We start from the raw sequence: 7,531 nt of genomic DNA on the forward strand, positions 1-7,531 counted from the left end.
TGGAAACTGCTGCTTCTAATTGGGCTTTTCCTTTTTTATAAGCTGCCTTCTCTCTCTGTCCTCTCTCCTCTGTGGTTTTAAAGCTTTCATCATGATTGTTGTTTGATGTCTTGCACCAAAAATTATTGTTTTTCTTATCCATGACTCATCGTGCTGCTGCTGCTGCCTTTGTGGCCTGGTCTCCTTTTAATATCAGTAAGTCTTAACTGGTTCAACCAAAGCTAACTGGAGCCAGGAGGAGAGCGGCCAGAATTTCTCAGCTGAAGAATCAAATCTAGTAATAGTAGCAGATGAAATGGAGGGGGCTAACTGTTGCCTTGTGAATTTTGTGCACGAAATTGATTTTGTGGCACAAAAACCATTTTGGTAACACAAAATCCCAAAACATCATGTTTGACTTCATCCACAAAATGCAGAAACAGTACTTCATTTCGTGCACGAAATTGAGTTTGTGACTTTGGAAACGCTGCGCAAATCAATTTCGTGCACGAAATTCACAGGGTAACAGTTGGCCCATAGGGGAAAGCCAGCTTCATGAAGAAGAGGCAGGACATATAGTAGGTAGAGGCGAGGCAGGAAGGGATTTGTTGCTTTGTGAGGTTTGTTTGTTGGCGTAAATTATTCAGTGCAAGCCTTTGATTAACAACCCAGTTTAAGGGAATTGTGAGGGGAAAGCAAATTAATTTACCTGCCCACAAATGCCTCTTTTTTCAATATGAGCATGTTGCCTACTGGGGAGGAATGGAGATGATGGGTAAGAGTGGCTAAAAATATTATAGATGGGTGTCTTTCAGTGCTTAAGTGTTGCACCCAAAGATGTCAGGGGATAAGAGCAACAATAGAAGGAATACTATGACTCTTTCAGCCAAGGAATAGGTGGGACAGGAGGGAAAGTGGGTGACATGCCTTTCATATCCACAGACGCCAATGGATAAAGGGTACAGGGTGGTGGGACATAAGATGAGGGAAGCATAGGTGAAAGTGAGGGGGGAGATCAGTTCAGAGCCGCCACAGCGTCTCTCTCAACTGCCCGTCCGGGACGCGAGCGGGCGACCTGATTGGCCCGGCAGGGCGTCCCGGCATCTGGGAACCGCGGAGGGAATGAGGGCATGTGACCCCCGCTCACCACCGGCTTTCCCAAATCTCGTTAGCGCAGCTAGCCGGCTCCGGGGTCATTTCCCAGTTTCCCAAGGTTCCGAGGGAGATTAGCTCTTCAGTGGGGCCGTCATCCGAGAGGACGGGTGACAGATTCACAGGCTGATCTGGCCCATTAGGCTCGGATAAAGAGCCAAAGCTCAGACCCCAGCACACCGACGCACATCACTTCTGATGCAATCAGCCTGCATCACTGAATTCAGTCCATAACCAATACTAAAGCCTCGAGTGACATGGAATTAGTCCATATTATCTGTAATCTCACCAGAGAGTGGAATGCAATTATTCCTTATCGATAGCCTGCTGAATAAATAGACTTATATATATAGTATAGAATATAGAGACTTATATATAGAATAGTGTGTAACCTGTGGAATGAAAAGGATTTAGCTCATATAAAAGTAAGAGTTGAACCTTCACTCTTCTGTATATTTTATCATCTGGTCAATATTTTACTATTCTAAAGTGCTTGTGATGACTGCAGCCGGATGTCGGCAGGTTTCAGGAAGTTCAATTTAAGACTTCATAAGATCTTTGTGATGCCAACTACAATGGACTGATGATTTTGCAAGAAATTGCAAGGAAAACTAGGACTGCAAGCAGTCATGGACGGGGCCGGCCAGATGTAGCGAAAGTAACAACAAAGAAAGCATGTTTATTCTGCAGCACCCAGGACTCAAACTCACAACCTTTGACACCAACGGCAAGTCATGAACTTGTTGAGCGATCTGAGAAGCGGTTTGAACAGAGGCGGCTTAACATTATGACTGAGGCAACCACCAGGGTGCATGATAATGACTGTCCATCCATACAAAGGCAGATTTCAAAGCATCAGGCAACTTTTATTTAGTACAAATTACAACGTTAAAACACGTTTATATTCAATTACTTGATCTCCCGAGTCATTTTAATATACTATTTAAATAGTTCACCATCGTCATCATCATCAGTTTCCAGAGGGATCTGCAAGAATCAAACGGCGTTATCGCACAAGACATCTCAAATGCTGCCTTCAAGGGCTCCTCTTAAACTCCTACTTCTAAAGTCAGAAATCGTGTGACTCAAATACTTTGTCAGAAGTTATAAGCATTTTTTTGCTCATCAGGCATGTAACAACTTTTAGTTTTAACTGATTAATTAACAAAACGTTGTATATTTGTATATCTAAGAGGACAACATAGGCTATGGACACTCAAAGACACTTAACATCAAAGGCAAGTAAAACATGAAACAATATAAATTTGGGATTACACAGTAGGAAGATTACTAGATTACTAGAAAACTACAAAAAGTCAAAATAGCAACATAGCACAGCATAGACTGCTAAAAAAAACAAAAAACAGATAGGCCTAATAATAAAATCCAGCAGTTTTACCCTCCCTTGCTGACTTAGCTTCCATGTTTTCCACCATGAAAGTATTATATTACTTATAATATTACTTTGCACCCCCTACAGATATTAGATGTATCATTCATTAATCTGAGACACAGGTTCAGGTTAACTGTCTTGCTTAAAGGCACTTTGACAGTTTGTTCAGCACCTACCAGCATCCACCCAGTTGGCAGCTCAAACTGGGATACTGGGACCCGTGCCAGTGCTTGATAACAAACCAGTGACTCTCTGGCATCTGGTCAGCTTGTTTTATACCATGAACAGCCATTTCAAATGAACAGAACCTGATGTAAAATCCTCTGTAGAGTTGGAATGGCTTGTGCTCATTTTTGAGACAGACCATTCGTTTGATGTAGCCTTCTTAGATAAAATGACGTTGACCTAGGTTATATTGGAAAGATAATGCTCCTGATATTTGACAGCTTTGTTCACAAACTGGCTGTTAGGGCCTGACTGACTACAAGTCCAAACAACTACTGGGCTCAGTCTCTGCAGTAAGAGTTGCCTGGATCGCGTGGCGGAGACGATGACGGTGCTTTCTGTATCCTTAAATGTTCTTAAGTTTTGTTAAACCTCTGTAAACCTCCGATGTGAATAATAATGGAATTTACTGGATTCAAATAATGCATTTAAAATATCGCTTGTCATGTGAAAATCTTGTATCTCCAAAATATAAACTTTTCAGGAACTAAGAAACAAGACTAGGTAGACCTAGTGCAAGCCGGGCCTCCTCTTGGCTTTCACACCCTAGCATAATACGTGTTCTGCCTGTGACCTGCTCTATCATTTTCAGTCACATTGACCCCAGGAGACATTTTGAGTTTAATAGAATATTGGAAAGAGAGGCATTTATACCCCTTTATGTCTTGACTGTTACCAAACTATGTTTTTGAGAAAAAGGGCCTCAAAGTTTGCAGTCTATTTTGAGACATTTATTCAAATATATCAGAGATATCATTCAAACATAACATAACATAACATACTAACATTAAATTTCCAGTCTTGAGTGCCCACACACACACACACACACATACACATTTTGAACTTCAACCACAGTTAAGCCTCACTTGTGTATGGAGATGCACTTGAGCAAACTTATGTGCACACGTTATGTATGCATGCACACTCCACATGCACGTGCACATCCACATGCACACGGATGCGAGGAAGAGTCACCGGTGTCACTCTCAACAGGTCGCACATTCACCGGCACCAGAGTTAGAAAGTAGACTATAGCCTGAAATGAAGTCAGTCCACTGAGCCTCAGTCGTGGCGAGATGGAGTTCAATATTTGAGATATTTCTGCCCAGAATTAATTTCTATGTTGTTTAATAGTAATAATTTCAGTCTGTAATAGTCTATCACTGATTTAAATTCAACTTCGGTTTCTCTCTTTTTTGAAGGGATGCTTGTAGTAGCGTGACTCGCCGCCTCTGGAAACTCCCGAAACTCATGTGCAAACTTTTAAACTAGCTGTTGTCGATGTAAAATGAAGACAGATTCAGCAACTGCATGGCTGATTTCTCGCCTCTAATGTTTTCGGAAACACATTTCGGTGAACCATTTTTGTAATATAAGAGAAAGTTTCCAAACGAGCCGCCATGTTTGTCCAGTTTGAAATCCGGGGGCAGAAACACACCATGACAGTGCAAACAATGCGATATCACGTATACCACCATGACTGTAGAACCTCCTTGGACTGTGTAGGTCTTGACGCCACTTCTCGTGCGACTTTCAACAATGGGTAGTCAGTCAGTCAGTCAGTCAGTCAGTCAGTCAGTCAGTCAGTCAGTTAGCTACTTTCACTCTTCTAGGCCGGTCCCAGAGGCCCGGCAAAAACAGCCTTGTTTTATAGCTTCACCATCATGCATTTATCAAATTTCCAAAGGGTTTTGAAAGTCTTTCATAAGCACCAAGAGCCATAGAATTTATTCAACCCATAGAGCATCATGTAATCCTTCAACTGAAGTTATAACATGAAAATCAGCAAAGTTGGAGTTACATGGTCTTTGTAACTCCAACTTTGCTGATTTTCATGTTGATAACAACATGCAATTCCTGTATGATAATTTCTTCATTTTGCATTGCATCAATTCACAATAAATGTAAAAAATTGACTGACATGGACTGATTGCAATGCAGGACTGAATTTATTTTTGGCAGAGGGAATTTCAGTCCTTCTCTGCTTCCTCGGCTGTACAGCTGCAGCTGCAGACTGTTTTAAACAGCCGGCGGAAGAAGCGTCGGACTCTCTTCCTCAGGCTCAGAGGAACCAGTGGAGCTTCAGTAGGGAGGCTCAGAGGAACCACAGGACCTTCAGCCGGGAGGCTCAGAGGAACCAGAGGAGCTTCAGTAGGGAGGCTCAGAGGAACCAGAGGAGCTTCAGTAGGGAGGCTCAGAGGAACCAGAGGAGCTTCAGCCGGGAGGCTCAGAGGAACCAGAGGAGCTTCAGTAGGGAGGCTCAGAGGAACCAGAGGAGCTTCAGTAGGGAGGCTCAGAGGAACCAGAGGAGCTTCAGTAGGGAGGCTCAGAGGAACCAGAGGAGCTTCAGTAGGGAGGCTCAGAGGAACCAGAGGAGCTTCAGTAAGGAGGGTCAGAGGAACCAGAGGATCTGAAGCAACAGCAGAGTCCATTTCTGGGCTTGGTGTTGTGTCCTCTTCCAGGCTCAAATCTCCATCACAGGGGGTTGAGTTCACGGCTCCATCCACTACAGCTGGCTGGGTGGAATCATCTAGTTCCACCTGAAGAGGGAGAGAAGCCGTTTTCATACTTGTGCGCAGGTCTTCTTACCTCTATGGTGTTCAGCAGACATTCAGTAGACATTTCTGTGTGTTTCTGCGGCTCGAACATCACACAGATTTCCCCCACTGTGACGTCAACAATCCTGGTCAGCAGCTCAGGCTCAAAGCGGTTCAGCTCCTCCACTAGGAGATCTGGTGTGTACTTCTCTCTGACCTTGTCCTGGATAGAAAGGACCTTCTCGTCCCGGATGGAGTGGGAGAAGGCGGCCTGATGGTCCGTGGAGGTCAGAGAGGTGGAGAGCTTATCCTGAACGGCCTTGGTGACTCCGACAGCCAGGTCGCTGAGCCCCAGCGAGGGCATGACGCCGTAGAGGCTCGCCGGATGAATCCAGAAGCCCTGCAGCACTTTGGGCACAACCAGCATCACCACTTCCTCTGGGCCGAGGAGGCTGGAGCTGGGCTGCTGCTGCTGCTTCTCCATCAGGCTCCTGATGGCTTCCTCAGCCAGACGGATGATCTGAGGGTCTCTGACGATGAGAGGCGCTCAAAATGAGTTGGAATACAGATTTTCTTTAATCTATCTTATTACTATTGGCTGCTGCAAAGACCCAATTTCCCCACGGGAATCATTCAAGTTTCATCTAATCTTATAAATGTGACTTACTGAAAACAAGTCCGACTGCTGGCTTCAGGGGAGTTGAGCACCATTTGGGCTTCAAACTCAATATCTCTCATTTTCATGCTGATGTTCACCTCCCACATCTGAAACAAGAAATGGGATGCACCATTCAGACATATTTAGAGGATCAATCTAGAGTCTTTTCATGATCTTGGTCTTACCAGCGAGAGGAGAGGCTGGACACTTTCATCAAAACCCTCCAGTTCAAACCTCCACAATCTTCAAATAGAAAGAAAACAGAAGGGTTAACTGGGCTAAAGGGCTTAACTGTTGCTCTATTTTCTTCTCATTAGAAACAGACTAGCTTAACATAGTTGATAGCATAGTTGATGATAGATTGAGTGGTGGACTGTCTGTATGTGTCTCAGTAAGTCTCTCCGCCCCCTGAGAGATTTCTTGCCCCGCTCCACCAGCCAGTCAGTCATGTCCTCAGCTGTCAGCTCAGATGGGAGATGGTTTTGTCGCTGAAGCCTCAACAACTGCTCCATCAGATTTTTCTACAACAGAATGGGAAACATCAGATGTCCTCATGTATAAGCATAAGATACACTTTACCAGAATTTATCAGGTGTTTCCTTTTGTGTGGGTCTGAAACAAACAAATGTGGTTCTTACTTGTGACAGGTAATATTTCCTCTCCCAGCAGAGCTGTACAGTGTCTCCGTATATCGGTGCATAGAACAATGCCTTTAAAGGAAAAGAGATAATGTCACTCAAAAGCCTCTTATGCTACATTTTAATTACAGCTAAAAATATTTACAATTTAACTGCAATAAACAATGCTCACATACCTTGATGGGTCTATAGATGGCCCTTTCTCCTGCGATCCAGTCCATGGATGTTTTGTTACTGAATGACAAATCAACAGTGCAGAAACAAGTACACAATAAAACCAACTACCAAACTCACAACTACAGAACAGATGCAAAAGCACTCAAACACAGTTGATACTGGTGGCTGAAATGAACTGAGGGTGTTCAGGGAAAAAGTTTCTGTGGGAGACGGAACGGACTTATTGTTGAGTAACTGGGAGTAGAATTCAGCTCTTTATGACAGACAGATTCTGTTTTGGTTCAAATGTTAATGCAGAGATGAGCAGGGAAAATAAATGTCTGGTCAAATATGATGATCGAGATTAATAAAGAAGTTGCCTTAACACACAATTAATCTCTTAATCACACAGGAGAATCTTTTTGAAAGGCAACACTTGAATAGATGTTACTCCTGTGTTTTCACGTGGTTAGTTGGTATTGGGAGTGTAGCCTACATTGCCCAAACAACTGCCAGGTGTATCAGGACCTTTATGACTGTGATACACACACTGTGTAACATTATGGTCAATATTGCAGGGTAACATACCCTAAGTAGATGGCTAAACACTCTCTCATTGTCTACATGGCAGCTTCTAATACTATGGTATATTATGCTGCAAGTCTCGCTTCAATTCCTGTTGACTGACACGTTGCCTTGTTCACATCCTTTAGGGCCAAGATACACAAGCAACATTTTGAAGCTATGGAGATGGGAAATATTGCTTACAACAGGGATGGGATTGGATTAAATC

The sequence above is a fragment of the Centroberyx gerrardi genome, chromosome 4 (genome assembly GCF_048128805.1).
Source record: "Centroberyx gerrardi isolate f3 chromosome 4, fCenGer3.hap1.cur.20231027, whole genome shotgun sequence".
In the NCBI taxonomy this organism is placed as follows: domain Eukaryota; kingdom Metazoa; phylum Chordata; class Actinopteri; order Beryciformes; family Berycidae; genus Centroberyx; species Centroberyx gerrardi.